We start from the raw sequence: 19,758 nt of genomic DNA on the forward strand, positions 1-19,758 counted from the left end.
ATGAGGCTTTGTAAGGACCACTAGACTTGTTGTGAAGCTCTTCTTTATCCCTGAGTGAAATCTCATGACCAACAATTCTACCAAGGACTTCCGTTGGCTTGAGATCTTTGCAATTGGGCATCATTTGGATCAATGCGCACACGGTTTCATATTTTCCATCCAAGGCTCATAGGATCTTCTTGATGATGAATCTGTCGGTCATCTCTTCACTTCCTAAGCCAGCAATCTCATTTGTGATGAGAGCAAGCCTAGAGTACATTTCAGTGACACCTTCACCATCCTTCATTTTGAACTTGTCAAGCTGACTTTGAAGCACATCCAACTTGGATTCCTTGACGGAGTCGTTACCTTCATGCATATCAATCAAAGTATCCCAAATTTCCTTTGCATTCTCAAGACGGCTAATTTTGTTGAATTCTTCGGGGCACAATCCGTTGAAGAGGATATCACAAGCTTGAAAATTGTATTGCAGCATCTTCAATTCTTCTGGGGTTGCTTCCCGATTTGGTTCTCTCCCATCGAAGAATTCACCTTGCAAGATAATACACACAATAGCCCAAACGGCGGGGTTATGTCCAACAATATGCATTTTCATCTTATGCTTCCAACTTGAAAAATTAGTACCATCAAAGTAAGGACCTCTACGGTGGTAATTTCCCTCGCTAGAATCCATACTCTCCTAGCTTGTGAAACCATGGCTATGATCACCAAAGCTATGAAAATCAAGGAAAATGGAGATCAAACCTCTGATACCACTTGTAGGATCGAAAGTATGTATGGAGGGGGGTGATTAGACTACTTGACCAAATAAAAATCTAGCCTTTTCCCAATTTTAAGTCTTGGCGCATTTTAGCAACTTATCACAAGTCAAGCAATCAACCTACACATGCAATTCTAAGAGTATAGCAGCGGAATGCAAATCATTGCATATGAAGGTAAGGGGAGTTGTTTTGAGGGAGCAAACGCAATGTAGACACGGAGATTTTTGGCGTGGTTCCATTAGGTGGTGCTATCGTACATCCACATTGATGGGGACTTCAACCCACGAAGGCTAACGGTTGCGCGAGTCCACGGAGGGCTCCACCCATGAAGGCTCCACGAAGAAGCAACCTTGTTTATCCCACCATGGCCATCGCCACAAAGGACTTGCCTCACTTGGGTATATCTTCACGAAGTAGGTGATCTCCTTGCCCTTACAAACACCTTGGTTCAACTCAACAATCTTGACAGAGGCTCCCAAGTGACGCCTAACCAATCTAGGAGACACCACTCTCCAAAAGGTAATAGATGGTGTGTTGATGATGAACTCGTTGTTCTTGTGCTTCAAATTATAGTCTCCCGAACACTCAACTCTCTCACACAGATTCGGATATGGTGGAAAGATGATTTGAGTGGAAAGCAACTTGGGGAAGGCTAGATATCAGGATTCTTGTGGTTGGATTGGAATATCTTGGTCTCAACACATGTGTAGGTAGTTCTCTCTCAGAAACTGTATGCTAAAAGTGTAGGCACGTTCTGATGGATCTCTCCACGAATGGAGGATGGGTGGAGGGGTATATATAGCCTCCACACTAAATCTAACTGTTACACACAATTTATCAAACTCGGTGGGACCGAATACTGAAACTCGGTCAGACCGATTTAGTTCAAAAGGTGAACGTTATGCTTTTTGGTGGGACTGACATGTCAACTCGGTGCGGCTGATTATGTTGGGGTTAGGGCATAACATAATCTCGGTGAGACCAATCACATGAACTCGGTGAGATCGATTTCTGTGATAGGCAAACAGAGAGTTGGTCAGGCAAACTCGGTGGGACCGATCGCTCATTTTGGTGAGACCGAAATGTTACGAACAGGAAATAGAGAGTTTGCATTGCGAACTCGGTGGGACCGATCGCTCATCTCGGTTAGACAGAAATGTTATGAAAAGGAAACAGAGAGTTTGCAATCTCATCTCGATGAGACCGAGATCCCTATCGGTGAGACCGAACTGATTAGGGTTTCTCGCTATGGCTATGTCAAATGAACTCGGTGGCGCCGGATAGATGAAATCGGTGGGGCCGAGTTTGACTTTTGGTTTGGGACATATGTGGATATGAGAAAGTGGTTGAGGGCTTTTGAAGCATATCACTAAGCATTTTGAGCAAGCAAGCCATAAAGCAACACCTCATCCCCTTTTAGTAGTATTGGCTTTTCCTATGGACTCAATGTGATCTTGGACCACAAAAATGAAAATGTAGAGTCTTGAGATTGAGCCAATGTGTGTCCTTAGCATTTTGAGGGGTCCACATCTCTAGTCCATGCCATGCCAATCATTGAACTTTCTAAAATGATTATCTTGAAAAAGTATTAGTTCAATGAGCGATATGTTGTTAAGAATTACCAAAACCACCCAGGGATTAGTTGCACTTCCAACTTGACACTATGTCAATAGGTTAGTCCCAAGAAATGATATAATGAATATAAAACATCCAAGATTGATAATATAACAACATGAAGCAATCAAAAATTATAGATACATTGGAGACGTATCAGTCCACCACATCCTTCTCCTCCTTCAAACTGGATACTCCAACTCTGAGTTGTCTAGGGGGGTCCTACGACCCTTCCATGACCTTGGTAAAGTCGGGTTCATGGGAAGTGTAGGGATTGGAGGGTAGCGTCAGCACAACTAAATCCTCATTGATAGCAGGACGGTGAGTTTCACCGTCGCTGGAGTTGTCGACATTCGATGGACCTCTCCAGGCCATGGATGCGCAACATTTTTACACTAATTATTGGTTGAAAATATCGAGCTAACTATCTAACATTTAATAAACTGTATATAGTTTAAAAAAGCTGTATATAACTAGCATTTGCTACTAACTTATTTTTTATCTATATTGCTAAATTCTACTACATCATATCTAACTTATTTTAGCAAGTAAACATGCATCCATTTTATAAAAAATTGGGAAAAGTGATGAAGGAGCTCACCTCGTGCGCTCCTCCTTGACGATGCGGACGCTAGTGATGGTGCAAAGAGGAGCTGGGCGACCAGCTGTGATGGAGGCTCATGTGGCCGTGGTGGCGGTCATCAGCGCAGCGGCTGCTGCTGGCTCCATGGTGACAGGGAGAAGGAGAAGAGGCAATGCGACAGATCGGTGGAGGAGGGAGACAGGGCCGACAAGGGTTTTTGCGGTTGTCGAGCCCGCGCCTGCGCCGATCTTTAATTGCATGGGGGAGACAAAGGGTCAGAGCTTTGCTGAGTTTCCAAACTCGACATAGGAAGCCCAACCATAAAATAGTCATTGCCATGTCTCCGGTGGGACCGCCTGTCAGATCGCTGCTAAGTTTTTATCCTCTAACAACAGACTGAGATGTGACCCCTAGAACTCCGTAATGAAAAATAAGAAAAGGACAAAATAGATTGACAAGTTTCCTTTTGTGGAAACCCTGCAAACTTAGGCGGTCGTCACGTCTCCGTCGCCTACTTGTTGGTGGGGCCCACATGTCAGGACATTGCCAAATTTCTGGCAAGCAAAACTTGGTGAACATGCGACACTGCCAAGTTTCTTCTTGTCGCCGAGTCCCTTTTTCTAGACATTAGGCAAACTGTGATATTTGCCGAGTTATGTGGCACTACTGAGTTCAATTACCTCAAAACTCAGCAGGCACCTTAGCTTGCCAAGCTCCTGATAGAAGGAACTCAGTGAACCTTGGAAACTTGGCATTGGTGGCGATACCACTAATGAATTAAAGATTACTTCGGACAAAACCAAAACCAAAACACCTTGTCATCCAAGAGAAGCATGGACAATATTTTTTGAGAAAATTTCCAACCTATTCATCTTCGATCATGATAGTAAAACAAAAACCATATATAATTAATGTTACATCCAAATCCGTAGAGCACCTGACACGACTACAAGCACTGAAGCGAGCCAAAGGCGCGTTGCCGTCATCGCCCCTCCCTCGCCGAATTTTGCACAACTTGTTGTAGTAGACAGTCGGAAAGTCATCGTGCTAAGGCTCCATAGGACTAGTGCACAAGAACAACAACCGTCGCTAATGAAGAAAAATGTAGATTGAAAGGATCCAAAGCGAAGACACACGAACATAGATGAACAACAACCAGATCCGGGCAAATCCACCGAGGATAGATCCGCCAGAGACACACCTTCACACGCCCATCGATAATGCTAGACGTACCATCGGAATGGAGACTATACGGGAAGACCTTTATTCCATCTTCAGGAAGCCGTCGCCGTCTCACCACCTGAATAGGACACAAACCCTAAGAAAACTCGAAGGAACAACTAACAATGAAGCCTTCCCACCGGCCCTTACTAGGATCCACCGCGCCCCCATGGTCCTAGGGCCATAGGAGACGAGGCGGACCTGCGGCGACACCAGTGAACCCTAGCTTTGTTTTGGAATAGGAGGAGGTGGCGGCTGAGTTGCTTCACGATTTGACATTATCCATGGACTATTAACCCAGAGGTAAACTACAAACAGAAGATGGTAGGTCCAGCAAAGTAAGTAATGTGCCTAACGGTAACACAACAACCCAAAATAAAATGTATTATTTTGAAGTATACAAACAAAGAAAGAGGCGCGCTTCGGTACAACCCCCCCCCCCCAAACGTATAAGGGGTAGGGCGGTCATTTCGCACGCTGTATTAAAATACCCGCCCGCCGTACGCGTGCGCGCGTCGCCGTATGGCGCTATCGTGTACGCCCGCCCGTCCGCGCCCACGCCCGGTGTACGCTCGCCCGCATGCCTGCCCGCCCCGCTGCGTACGCCCGTGTGGTTCGAGTGAAAAAAAACGATCGGGCAAATCCTATCTTCACGCCACCTCAGCTGCCGCCTCTCGTGCCATCGCCGCCATCTCCGGCAGTACCTGGCTGATGGAAAAATACTGACGCGTTGTGCGCTACTTGATGCCCACAACAACCTAGGTGGGGCAAACACCGCCGCCGTTGTCAGCTTGACGTGCTGCTCGCCCTCGCATTGTGCGTGACCGGACGCATTGTGCGTGGTCGGTTAGACGCCGCCACCGCCCTTAGCTCGGCGTTGTTCGCCCTCGAGCCTCCGGAGAATCTCAACACTATTGTCATGTCCGACGAAGGCAACGAGGTACGCGAGCCGCTTGATTTAAAAATGGATTTTAGTTGCGAAGATGTTACGTGCTCAATGTTTGAATGGATCTTTTATTATATATAAACATGTATAAATGGAGGCAGAAATCGGATATGACGGAGATGATGGTGGTAGCGATGATGGATCATTGTCATTGGATGAAGACGAACATGACGGGGAAAATTATATGAGTTTGGATGAGTCTTATGGTGGCAATGTAAGTGGTTTGCATGTTGTCAAGCATATTAAATAAAAGCATCCGCAATGATAATAACATGTACTTGTTTGACTTTGCATAGGTAGGAGGGGATGATGACAATGAGGATATGGATGTAGATGATTCATATGCTGAAAGTGGTAGCCATGTAAGTTTAAAATTATGCAATTTAGTTTAAAGTGACATGAAAACGCATCAAATCTTACAAATCATATTTAAAATTTGCGCAAATGGAAGTGGAAGGGTACTATGAGTGGAATTTCTTCGATGATGCCAATGACGAAAACGATATCAATGCATCTTATAATGACAGCTCGAGCAAAGTAAGTAGTGCAAAGTGAATACATATGATAGTCCTCATACAACTAGTTACTGACATATAAGGTTGTTTCTATTTTTTCAGGGAGAGGTTGGTGGCCCATGTGAAAACAATGATGATGCCAATGGTGATGAGTTCAATTTTGACACTGGGTACGATGAATACCAACAAGAATCACTGGACAGACAATGGATGGTGATATCCACGACGTTCAGGACAGACGAGGAGGCATATGATTTCTATAACGACTATGCAAAAAAGTGTGGCTTCAGCATTAGGAGGGACAACTTGAAATACGCGAAGGGTGTCGACGCACGAAGGCGCTTGAGGAGGTTTCTCTATTCGAGGGCTGGGAAACGACATGCCAAGTTTTGTACCATGGAAGGGAAGAAGCACAGGCTGAGAGTGGAGACTCAGTGTTATTGCGACGCCCATCTAACTGCGAAGCTTGATAGAGAGCTCTCCATTTGGTATGTTAGCAGTTTCAGCGATGATCATAGTCACACTCTTGCTAAACCGGATGAACTTATATATCTTCGGTCTCATAATCAGATAAAGGAATACCAGAATCTCAAGATCTTAGCAATGACAGGTGCTGGGCTAAAAAAAATATTGGATTTATGACAACTTCATTAGTAGGTATGGATCATATGCAAGGGCTGGTTTCGGGAGGAGGAAGCTTTATAACATGTGTTATAGGGAGAAAATGAAGTTGCTAGCAAAGGGTGATGCGGACACTGCGATTGGTATCATGATGATGAGAAAGGCAAGGGATCCAGACTTTTTCTTATACACTACTGACGTAGAAGGCAAGCTGAAGAACATGTTCTGGTGTGATTCTCAGTCACGTCGGGATTACTTTGACTTCGGAGATGTAACCGTCTTCGACAACACTTATAAGTTGAATAGGTACGGAATGCCATTCATACCTTTTGTTTGTCTAAACAATCATCGTTGCACCACTGTGTTCGGTTGTGCCGTTGTCTCAGATGAGACCGAGGATACATATGTTTGAGTGTTGCAGACCTTCTTGAGAGCTCACTGTCAGAAGAAGCCGAGGTATGTAATTACTGATGGAGACGCAACCATGATAAGGGCCATTAGGAAGATCCTTACTGATGTGTGGCATCAACTTTGTCCGTGGCATATAGAGAAAAAGATGCAGAAACACCTCCACCACAAGGCCCTTAAGGAGTTCAGGTCTCTTATTACTATGATACTACACATGATGAGTTTGAGGCGAGATGGGCAGCTTTTAGAGCTAAATGGGAGTCAGAGAAAACTGAAACATGGTTGCGTAGGATGTATAGGAAAAAAGGCCTTGGGCTACGTCATATCTCACCGTTGGGTTCTTCCTTGGTATGCAGAGTAACCAAAGGAGCGAGAGTCGGAAATCTTGCCTTCATATGCATCTTGACTATGGCCTGACAATTGTTGATATGGTTGTGCATTATGAGAACTGCATTGTTCGGCTCCGTGAGAACGAGTCATACGATGACTCCATGTCCACACAAACACTCCTTGTACCAGTACTTGAGGAGTTCAAATGCATCGAGAAAGCCGCTGCCCGTGAATTCACTGTGGTGAATTTTCACCTATTGCAGAAAGAAATAAAGAAGCCAGCAGATCTTGAGATCATAGATAGACTCAGTGGAGCCGTCAGTCAGAGATTCATAGCGGCATGGAAAAATAATAGGCAACTGAGATTCAAAGTGGACTATACACCTACAAATTCAAAAGAAACAGTGAAGTGCATTTGTGATCGTATGAAACGTAAAGGTCTCCCATGCAAGCATATTCTTTATGTTTTGGTCAGGTTGAACATGAAGGACTTACCTAAGTGCTCAGTGCTGCGAAGATTCACCAAGATTGCTAGAGGTGGACTGCCCGTGAAATGCACTAGCGATCTCTTCGCATGGGGATGGGTATGTACTGAGGAGAGAACTAAGTACAGTGAGTTGACAATTGTGCCTGGTTTGTACCGCACACCTATTTTATTCATTTTCTCTAACAATCTCTGCAAAAGCAAGCACAGTAACATGTTATATCTTTTTGTCAATTTAACGAGTTTAATAGAGTGCATACTGTAATTGCTAAATTTTTACCTGTGTGCATAACTCCGGCATACGAGACAATTCCTTACAAATTTCCTTCATATCATTCATAACCCGGTCCATAAAAGGCTTTAGGTTAGCAGGGACCTCGAGGCACACAATCCACTTTTCTCTTTCCCGTAACGGATGACTTTCGACTGCTAGGTTTCTTATTGCTTTCAGCATGTTCATCTGCAAGTTTTTTCATTCTATACTCTTTCGTAATGCAGTCATCTATCTCCAAAGTGAGTATGCAATGAAAACATAAGTACATAACATTTACGATGGATAATCAACATATTGTTAAATAAACATTACAATATTACCAATCCATGACCACGACCATTGTCCAGGTCGTACTTGTCTTGTTTCTCCGCTTTAGATTTAGTCCAGTTTTTCATTAGGGGAATTTGCAATGAGAACGGTTCATTTTTCGGGCCGGTGGTTGGCTGCACCTTCTCCCAATATAAGTACTACAAAACAAATGACAAAATAAATTACGAACGCATAACATGAAGGAATATTAAATAGCATTAATTAATACCATACCTGGAGTAGGGCTAGGTTGCCACATGGCCATTGCCTCACACGGCCGTCCTGCTTGAGTTTATCAATCTCCGTCAAACAAGTTCGCAAGGTGAACATGTTAAAGTTCAATGTGCTTATCTGCTTCACGTCATGCACCAACGCGTAGTACTCCTTTGGTATGGAGACAGCCGACATCAGTGCAATAATAGTCCCCAAAAAAACAAGAAAATCCATCCGAAGAAACTCATCATCGGCGGATTTATTCCTCACAATTTTTTGGATCAAGTCATCTATCATTATCTGACCATTTTTTTGTGAACGTACTGAATAGGAGTTTTCTTTTATTAACTCTTTTCCTTCCGTCACAAGAATGCCAAAAACATCCTCACCTTCATTCTTAAACACAAATATTAAAAACACGTCGTCCGGTTTGTACTGCCAGTTTCTTCTTGCATCATGAATTTTTTGTTGTTTGGGTTATAACCTAACATCATAAAATGCAGCAAAAAATCACTCATTTGTACTGACGAAATGATCAACATCTCTAGCAAGTTTGTTTCGTAGAACCTAAATCGCTGAGCGGTTGTTAATTTCTCAACGAGACTTATCCACTTCTCTATGGAACATGGAATGACACCATCGATGTCCATACTGCATGTCAAAGTTTTTTCCTATTAATAAATATAATTACGCAATAGCACTAGAATAAATTGTACGAGGCAGGAAAATGTGACCTTGATCCGGGCGATAGCCGCTGAGCAGCGGCTGTGGCAGAGGGAAAGTAGAAAGCCGAACGTCCGCGAGATGCGCCGGCGGCCGTGGGCAGCCCTAACACCAAATGCGTCAATGTGCACCGTTGACGGTGGACGACATTGGATGGCGTTGTGCGCGCGTGGGGCAATCGGGATGGGGCAACGTCGGGGCATGGGGCGGCGTACAGGGTTGAGTGGTGGGTTTGGGTAGGGTTTCACCGTGCGTGACGGTATACGGAGATGGAAAGGAAAAAAATGTTTTCCAGCGCTGACTGGGCCAGGCCCGATACCGCCCAACATATCCGTGTGATGGCGGCCACCGCCCAACCTCCTAATCCTTTAGTGCCACATTGCTTCTCATCGGGCTTATTCACCTGTTTAAATACCGTCCTCTGCGTGCAATGTTAAGTCCCTGATTGTGGCGGCCTTACATAAGTAGGTTATTGTAAATTATGCTCTGGCACTCCAAAATCATGGAGTGTCACAACAACAATTTACATTAATCTTAAGTAAATCCGTCCACACTGCGGGATTTTTTTATATTTTTTTTATTTTGTTATTTTTTTATGTTTCCATGAAACGTCAACATTTTTTCACATGCTATAGTGTGCCGCACAAGCACGCATGCAAAATTTCGGTGCGTTTGGACACCTGATGCATTTACTATCATTTTCTACGTGAAAATACGGAGAAAAGGTCTCCCGACATGAAGCAACTTCCGTTCGTACTCCGATTCCGTTGAAATTTGGTGTGGGAGATGGTAGGGATCACTCACACGCGCATGCAAAAGTTGTGTGCGTTTCGTCCATGTTGACATGTAGTTGCAGTACAAACCAAAGGTATCGGTTTGGGGGGACGGGCATCCACTAGGTATTCCCTTCCGCAAAGTCGTGAAATGTCACCATTTTTTTCACACGCTACAGTGTGCCACACAAGCACGCATGCAAAATTCGGTGCGTTTGGACACTCGATGCATTTACTATCATTTTATCCGTGAAAATACGGAGAAAGGTCTCCCAACGTGATGCAACTTCCGTTCGTACTCGGATTCCGTTGAAATTTGGCGTGGGGCGGTGGGGGTCACTCACACGCGCATGCAGAAGTTGGGTGCGTTTCGTCCATGTTGACATGTAGTTGCATTAGAAACCTCAGGTATCATTTTGTGTGGACGGGCATCCACTAGGTGTTCCCTTTCGCAAAGTCATGCAACGTCAACATTTTTTCACACGCTATAGTGCGCCACACAAGCACGCATGCAAAATCTCGGTGCGTTTGGACACTCAATGCATTTACTATCATTTTCTCCGTGAAAATACGGAGAAAAGGTCTCCCGACATGACGCAACTTCCGTTCGTACTCCGAGTCCGTTGAAATCAGGCGTGGGAGACGGTGGGCGTCACTCACACGCAAATGCAAAAGTTGGGTGTGTTTCGTCCATGTTGGCATGTAGTTGTAGTATAAACCTCAGGTATCGTTTTGGGAGGACGGGCATCCACTAGGTGTTCCCTTTCGCAAAGTCATGAAACATCACCATTTTTTTCACACGCTACAGTGTGCCACACAAGCACGCATGCAAAATTTCGGTGCGTTTGGACACTCGATGCATTTAATATCATTTTCTCCGTGAAAATACGGAGAAAAGGTCTCCCAATGTGACACAACTTCAATTCATACTTCGATTCCGTTGAAATTTGGCGTGGGATACGGTGGGGGTCACTCACACGCGCATGCAAAAGTTGGGTGCGTTTCGTCCATGTTGACATGTAGTTGGAGTACAAACCTCAGCTATCAGTTGGGCGGGACAGGCATCCACTAGGTGTTCCCTTTCGCAAAGTCATGAAACGTCACCATTTTTTTTCACACGCTACAGTGTGCCACAGAAGCACGCATGCAAAATTTCGGTGTGTTTGAACACTCGATGCATTTACTATCATTTTCTCCATGAAAATACGGAGAAATGGTCTCCCGACGTGACGCAACTTCCGTTCGTACTATGATTCCATTGAAATTCGGCGTGGGAGATGATGGGGGTCTCACACACGCGCATGCAAACGTTGGGTGTGTTTCGTCCATGTTGACATGTAGTTATAGTACAAACCTCAGGTATCGGTTTGGGGGACGGGCATCCACTAGGTGTTCCCTTTTGCAAAGTCACGAAACATCACCATTTTTTTCACACGCTACAGTGTGCAACACAAGGACGCGCGCAAAATTTCGATGCGTTCGGACACTCGATGCATTTACTATCATTTTCTCCATGAAAATATGCATAAAAGGTATCCCGACGTGACGCAACTTCCGTTCATACTCCGATTCCATTGAAATTTGGCGTGGGAGACAGTGGGGGTCACACGCACGCTCATGCAAAAGTTGGGTGCGTTTCGTCCATGTTGACATGTAGTTGAAGTACAGACCTCAGGTATCGGTTTGGGGGGATGGGCATCCACTAGGTGTTCCTTTTCGCAAAGTCATAAAACGTCACCATTTTTTTCACATGCTACAGTGTGCCACACAAGCACACATCCAAATTTCATGTATTGGTTTGGGGGGACGGGCATCCACTAGGTGTTCCCTTTCACAAAGTCATGAAATGTCACCATTTTTTTCACACGCTATAGTGTGCCACACAAGAATGCATCCAAAATTTCGGTGGGTTTGGACAATAGATGCATTTACTATCATTTTCTCCGTGAAAATAGGGAGAAAAGGTCTTCCTATTCCGATTCCATTGAAATTTGGCGTGGGATACGGTGGGGTCACTCACACGTGCATGCAAAAGTTGGGTGCGTTTCGTCCATGTTGACATGTAGTTGCAGTACAACCCTCAGGTATCGTTTTGGGGGGACGGGCATCCACTAGATGTTGCCTTTCGCAAAGTCATGAAATGTCACCATTTTTTTCACACGCTACTGTGTGCCACAGAATCACCATGCAAAATTTCGATGCGTTTGGACACTCGATGCATTTACTATCATTTTCTCTATGAAAATATGGAGAAAAGGTCTCCCAACGTGACGCAACTTCCGTTCGTACTCCGATTCCGTTGAAATTTGGCATGGGAGACGGTGGGGGCCACTCACACGCGCATGCAAAATTTGGGTGTGTTTCGTCCATGTTGACATGTAGTTGCAGTACAAACCTCAGGTATCGGTTTGGGGGACGGGCATCCACTAGGTGTTCCCTTTCGCAAAGTCATGAAATGCCACCATTTTTTTCACACGCTATAGTGTGCCACACAAGCGCACATGTAAAATTTTGGTGCGTTTGGACACTCGATGCGTTAACTATCATTTTATCCGTGAAAATATGGAGAAAAGGTCTCCCGACCTAACGCAACTTCCGTTTGTACTCCGATTCCGTTGAAATTTGGCGTGGGAGACGGTGGGGGTCACTCACACGCGCATGCAAAAGTTGGGTCCATTTCGTCCACGTTGACATGTAGTTGCAGTAGAAACCTCAGGTATCAGTTTGGGGGGGGCGGACATCCACTAGGTGTTCCCTTTCGCAAAGTCATGAAACATCACCATTTTTTTCACACGCTAAAGTCTGCCACACAAGCACGCATGCAAAATTTAGGTGCGTTTGGAAACTCGATGCATTTACTATCATTTTCTCTGTGAAAATACAGAGAAAAGGTCTCCCGACGTGATGCAATTTCCGTTCGTACTCCGATTCCATTGAAATTTGGCATGGGAGATGGTGGGGGTCACTCACACGCGCATGCAAAAGTTGGGTGCGTTTCATCCATGTTGACATGTAGTTGCAATACAAACCTCAAGTATCGGTTTGGGGGGACGGGCATCCACTAGGTGTTCCCTTTCGCAAAGTCATGAAATGTCACCTTTTTTTATACACGCTACAGTGTGCCATGCAAGCACGCATGCAAAATTTGGTGCGTTTGGACACTCGATTCATTTACTATCATTTTATCCATGAAAATACGGAGAAAAGGTCTCCCCACTTTTCGTACTCGGATTCCATTGAAATTTGGCGTCGGAGACGGTGGGGGTCACTCACACGCGCATGCAAAATTTTGGTGCGTTTCCTCCATGTTAACATGTAGTTGCAGTACAAACCTCACCTATCGGTTTGGGGGGACGGGCACCCACTAGGTGTTCGCTTACGCAAAGTCATGAAACATCAACATTTTTTTCACATGCTATAGTGTGCCACACAAGCACGCATGCAAAATTTCGGTGCGTTTGGACACTCGATGCATTTACTATCATTTTCTCCTTGAAAATACGAAGAAAAGGTCTCCCGACATGACACAACTATCGTTCGTACTATGATTCCGTTGAAATTTGGTGTCGGAGATGGTATGGCTCACTCACACGCGCATGCAAAAGTTGGGTGCGTTTCCTCCATATTAACATGTAGTTGCAGTACAAACCAAGGGTATCGCTTTGGGGGGACGGACATCCACTAGCTGCTCCCTTTCGCAAAGTCATGAAACGTCACCATTTTCTTCACACGCTACAGTGTGCCACATAAGCACGCATGCAAAATTTCGGTGCGTTTGGACACTCGATGCATTTACTATCATTTTCTCCTTGAAAATACGAAGAAAAGGTCTCCCGACATGACACAACTATCGTTCCCACGATTCCGTTGAAATTTGGTGTGGGAGATGGTAGGGCTCACTCACACGCGCATGCAAAAGTTGGGTGCGTTTCCTCCATATTAACATGTAGTTGTAGTACAAACCAAAGGTATCGCTTTGGGGGGACGGACATCCACTAGGTGCTCCCTTTCGCAAAGTCATGAAACGTCACCATTTTTTCACACGCTGCAGTGTGCCACACGAGCACGCATCCAAATTTCGGCGCGTTTGGACACTCGATGCATTTACTATCATTTTCTCCATGAAAATACGGGGAAAAGGTCTCCTGGCGTGATGCAACTTCCGTTTGTACTCCGCTTCCTTTAAAATTTGGGGCGGGAGACGGTGGGGGTCACTCACACGCGCATGCAAAAGTTGGGTGCATTTCATCGATGTTGACATGTAGTTGCAGAACCTCAGGTATCGGTTTGGGGAGACGGGCATCCACTAGGTGTTCCCTTTCGCAAAGGCATGAAACGTCACCATTTTTTTCACACGCTACAGTGTGCCACACAAGCACGCATGCAAAATTTTGGTGCGTTTGGACACTCGATGCATTTACTATCATTTTCTCCGTTAAAATACAGAGAAAAGGTCTCCCAATGTGACGCAACTTCCGTTCGTACTATGATTCCGTTGAAATTTGGCGTGGGAGATGGTGGGGGTCACTCACACGCGCATGCGAAAGTTGGGTGCATTTCGTCCATGTTGACATGTAGTTGCAGTACAAACCTCAGGTATTGGTTTGGGGGACGGGCATCCACTAGGTGATCCTTTTCGCAAAGTCATGAAACGTCACCTATTTTTTCACACGCAACAGTGTGCCACACAAGCACGCATCCAACATGACGTAACTTCCGTTCGTACTCGGATTCCGTAGAAATTTGGCGTGGGAGACGGTGGGGCTCACTCACACGTGCATGCAAAAGTTGGGTGCGTTTCGTCCATGTTGACATGTAGTTGCAGTACAAACCTTAGGTATCAGTTTGCGGGGATGGGCATCCACTAGGTGTTCCCTTTCGCAAAGTCATGAAATGTCACCAATTTTTTCACATGCTACAGTGTGCCACACAAGCACACATGCAAAATTTCGATGTGTTGGGACACTCGATGCATTTTCTATCATTTTCTTCATTAAAATACGGAGAAAAGGTCTCCCGACATGATGCAACTTCCGTTCGTACTCCGATTCCGTTGAAATTTGGCATGGGAGACGGTGGGGGTCACTCACACGCGCATGCAAAAGTTGGGTGCGTTTCGTCCATGTTGACATGTAGTTGCAGTACAAACCTGAGGTATCGGTTTGGGGGGACGGGCATCCACTAGGTGTTCCTTTTCGCAAAGTCATGAAACTTCACCATTTTTTTCACACGCTACAGTGTGCCACACAAGCACGCATCCAAATCTCTCTGTGTTTGTACAATCGATGCATTTACTACCATTTTCTCCGTGAAAATGCAGAGAAAAGGTCTCCCGACGTGACGCAACTTCTGTTCGTACTCTGCTTCCATTGAAATTTTGCATGGGAGACGGTGGGGTCACTCACACACGCATGCAAAAGTTGGGTGCGTTTCGTCCATGTTGACATGTAGTTGTAGTACAAACCTCAGGTATCGGTTTGGGGGGACGGGCATCCACTAGGTGTTCCCTTTCGCAAAGTCATGAAACGTCACAATTTTTTCACATGCTACAGTGTGCAAGACAAGCAAGCATGCAAAATTTCGGTGCGTTTGGACACTCGATGCTTTTACTATCATTTTCTCCGTTAACATACGGAGAAAAGGTCTCCAGACGTGACGCAACTTCCGTTCATACTCCGATTCCGTTAAAATTTGGCGTGGGAGATGGTGGGGGTCACTCACACGCCATGCAAAAGTTGGGTGCGTTTCGTCCATGTTGAAATGTAGTTGCAGTACAAACCTCAGGTATCAGTTTCGGGGGACGGGCATCCACTAGGTGTTCCCTTTCGCAAATTCATGAAACTTCACCATTTTTTTCACACGCTACAGTATGCCACACAATCACGCATGCAAAATTTCGGTGCATTTGGTCACTCGATGCATTTACTATCATTTTCCCCATGAAAATACGGAGAAAAGGTCTCCCGACGTGACGCAACTTCCATTCGTACTACGATTCCGTTGAAATTTGGCGTGGGAGATGGTGGGGGTCACTCACACGCGCATGCAAAAGATGGGTGCATTTCATCCAGGTTGACATGTAGTTGCAGTACAAACCTCAAGTATCGGTTTGGTGGGACGGGCATCCACTAGGTGTTCCCTTTCGCAGAGTCATGAAATGTTACCATTTTGTTTATACACGCTACAGTGTGCCACACAAGCACGCATGCAAAATTTCGGTGCGTTTGGACACTCGATGCATTTAATATCATTTTCTCCATGAAAATACGGAGAAAAGGTCTCCCGACATGACGCAACTTCCGTCCGTACTCAGATTCCGTAGAAATTTGGCATGGAAGACGGTGGGGGTCACTCACACGTGCATGCAAAAGTTGGGTGCATTTCGTCCATGTTGACATGTAGTTGCTGTAGAAACCTCAGGTATCGGTTTGGGGGGATGGGCATCCACTAGGTGTTCCATTTCACAAAGTCATGAAACGTCACCATTTTTTTCACACGCTACAGTGTCCCACACAAGCACACATGCAAAATTTCGATGCGTTGGGACATTCGATGCATTTACTATCATTTTCTCCATGAAAATATGTAGAAAAGATCTCCCGACATGACGCAACTTCCGTTTGTACTCCGATTCTGTTGAAATTTGGCGTCGGAGACGGTGGGGGTCACTCACACGCGCACGCAAAAGTTGGGTGCGTTTCGTCCATGTTGACATGTAGTTGTAGTACAAACCTGAAGTATCGGTTTGGGGGGATGGGAATCCACTAGGTGTTCCTTTTCGCAAAGTCATGAAACGTCACCATTTTTTTCACACGCTACAGTGTGCCACACAAGCATGCATCCAAATTTCAGTGCGTTTGGACACTCAACGCATTTACTATCATTTTCTCCATGAAAATACAGAGAAAAGGTCTCCCAACGTGACGCAACTTCCGTTCGTACTCCTCTTCCATTGAAATTTTGCGTGGGAGACGGTGGGGGTCACTCACACACGCATGCAAAAGTTGGGTGCGTTTCATCCATGTTGACATGTAGTTGTAGTACGAACCTCAGGTATTGGTTTGGGGGGACGGGCATCCACTAGGTGTTCCCTTTCGCAAAGTCATGAAATGTCACCATTTTTTCACATGCTACAGTGTGCAACACAAGCAAGCATGCAAAATTTCGGTGCGTTTGGACACTCGATGCATTTACTATCATTTTCTCTGTGAAAATATGGAGAAAAGGTCTCCAGATGTGATGCAACTTCCGTTCATACTTCGATTTCGTTGAAATTTGGCGTGGGAGACGGTGCGGGTCAGTCACACGCGCATGCAAAAGTTGGGTGCGTTTCGTCCATGTTGACATGTAGTTGGAGGACAAACCTCAGGTATCGGTTTGGGGGGACGGGCATCCACTAGGTGTTCCCTTTCTCAAAGTCATGAAACATCACCATTTTTTTCACACGCTACAGTGTGCAACACAAGCACACACGCAAAATTTCGGTGCGTTCGGACACTCGATGCATTTACTATCATTTTCTCCATGAAAATAAAGCGAAAAGGTCTCCCAACGTGATGCAACTTCCGTTCATACTCCGATTCCGTTGAAATTTGGCGTGGGAGACGGTGGGGGTCACACACACGCTCATGCAAAAGTTGGGTGCGTTTCGTCCATGTTGACATGTAGTTGCAGTACAAACCTCAGGTATCGGTTTGGGGGGACGGGCATCCACTAGGTTTTCCCATTCGCAAAGTCATGAAATGTCACCATTTTTTTCACACACTATAGTGTGCCACACAAGTACGCATGCAAACTTTCGGTGCGTTTGGACACTCGATGCATTTACTATTATTTTCACAATGAAAATACGGAGAAAAGGTCTCCTGAGATGACACAACTTCCGTTCGTACTCGGATTCCGTTGAAATTTGGCGTGGCAGACGGTGGGGGTCACTCACACGCGCATGCAAAAGTTGGGTGTATTTCGTCCATGTTGACATGTAGTTGCAGTACAAACCTCAGGTATCGTTTTGGGGGGACGGGCATCCAGAAGGTGTTCCCTTTCGCAAAGTCATGAAACGTCACCATTTTTTTCACACGCTACAGTGGGCCACACAGGCCTTGCATGCAAAATTTCGGGGCGTTTGGACACGTGATGCATTTACTATCATTTTCTCCATGAAAATAAGGAGAAAAGGCCTCCCGACATGACGCAACTTCCATTCGCACTCCGATTCCGTTGAAATTTGGCGTGGGAGACGGTGGGGGTCACTCACACGCGCATGCAAAAGTTGGGTGCGTTTCCTCCATGTTGATATGTAGTTGAAGTATAGACCTCAGGTATCGGTTTGGGGGGATGGGCATCCACTAGGTGTTCCTTTCCGCAAAGTCATAAAACGTCACCATTTTTTTCACACGCTATAGTGTGCCACACAAGCACACATCCAAATTTCGGTGCGTTTGGACACTCGAAGCATTTACTATCATTTTCTCCGTGAAAATACGGAGAAAAGGTCTCCCGACGTGACGCAACTTCCGTTCGTTCTCCGATTCAGTTGAAATTTGGGGTGGGAGACAGAGGGGTCACTCACAAGCGCATGCAAAAGTTCGGTGCGTTTCGTCCATGTTGATATGTAGTTGCAGTACAAACCTCAGGTATCGGTTTGGGGGGACGGGCATCCACTAGGTGTTCCCTTTCGCAAAGTCTTGAAACGTCAGCATTTTTTTTCACATGCTATAGTGTGCCACACAAGCACGCATGCAATATTTCGGTGCATTTGGACACTCGATGCATTTACAATCATTTTCTTCATGAAAATACGGAGAAAAGGCCTCCCGACATGACCCAACTTCCGTTCGTACTCCGACTCCGTTGAAATTTGGCGTGGGAGACGGTGGGGGTCGCTCACACGCGCATGCAAAAGTTGGGTGCGTTTCGTCCATGTTGACATGTAGTTGCGGTAGAAACCTCAGGTATCAGTTTGTGGGGACGGGCATCCACTAGGTGTTCCCTATCGCAAAGTCATGCAATGTCAACATTTTTTCACACGCTATAGTCTGCCACACAAGCACGCATGCAAAATTTCGGTGCGTTTGGATACTCGATGTATTTACTATCATTTTCTCCATGAAAATACGGAGAAAAGGTCTCCCGACATGACGGAACTTCTGTTCATACTCCGATTCTGTTGAAATCTGGCGTGGGAGACGGTGGGCATCACTCACACGCAAATGCAAAAGTTGGGTGTGTTTCGTCCATGTTGACATGTAGTTGCAGTACAAACCTCAGGTATCGGTTTGGGGGGACGGGCATCCACTAGGTGTTCCCTTTCACATACTCATGAAACATCGCCATTTTTTTCACACGCTACAGTGTGCCACACAAGCACGCATGCAAAATTTCGGTGCGTTTGGACACTCGATGCATTTAATATCATTTTCTCCGTGAAAATACGGAGAAAACGTCTCCCAACATGATGCAACTTCCATTCGTACTCCGATTCCGTTGAAAATTGGCGTGGGATACGGTGGGGGTTACTCACACGCGCATGCAAAAGTTGGGCGCGTTTCGTCCATGTTGACATGTAGTTGCAGTACAAAGTTAGGTATCGGTTGGGGGGGGACGGGCATCCCCTAGGTGTTCCCTTTCGCAAAGTCATGAAACGTCACCATTTTTTTTCACACGCTATAGTGTGCCACTCAAGCACGCATGCAAAAATTTCAGTGCGTTCGGACACTTGATGCTTTTACTATCATTTTCTCCGTGAAAATACGGAGAAAAGGTCTCCAGACATGATGCAACTGCCGTTCGTACTCCGATTCCTTTGAAATTTGGCGTGGGAGACGGTGGGGGTCACTTACACGCACATGCAAAAGTTGGGTGCGTTTCGTCCATGTTGAAATGTAGTTGCAGTACAAACCTCAGGTATCGGTTTGGAGGGACGGGCATCCACTAGGTGTTCCCTTTCGCAAAGTCCTGAAACTTCACCATTTTTTCCACAC

This window comes from Triticum urartu, chromosome 2A (assembly GCF_056163025.1).
Source record: "Triticum urartu cultivar PI428250 chromosome 2A, HENAU_Tu73, whole genome shotgun sequence".
Classification (NCBI taxonomy): Eukaryota; Viridiplantae; Streptophyta; class Magnoliopsida; order Poales; family Poaceae; genus Triticum; species Triticum urartu.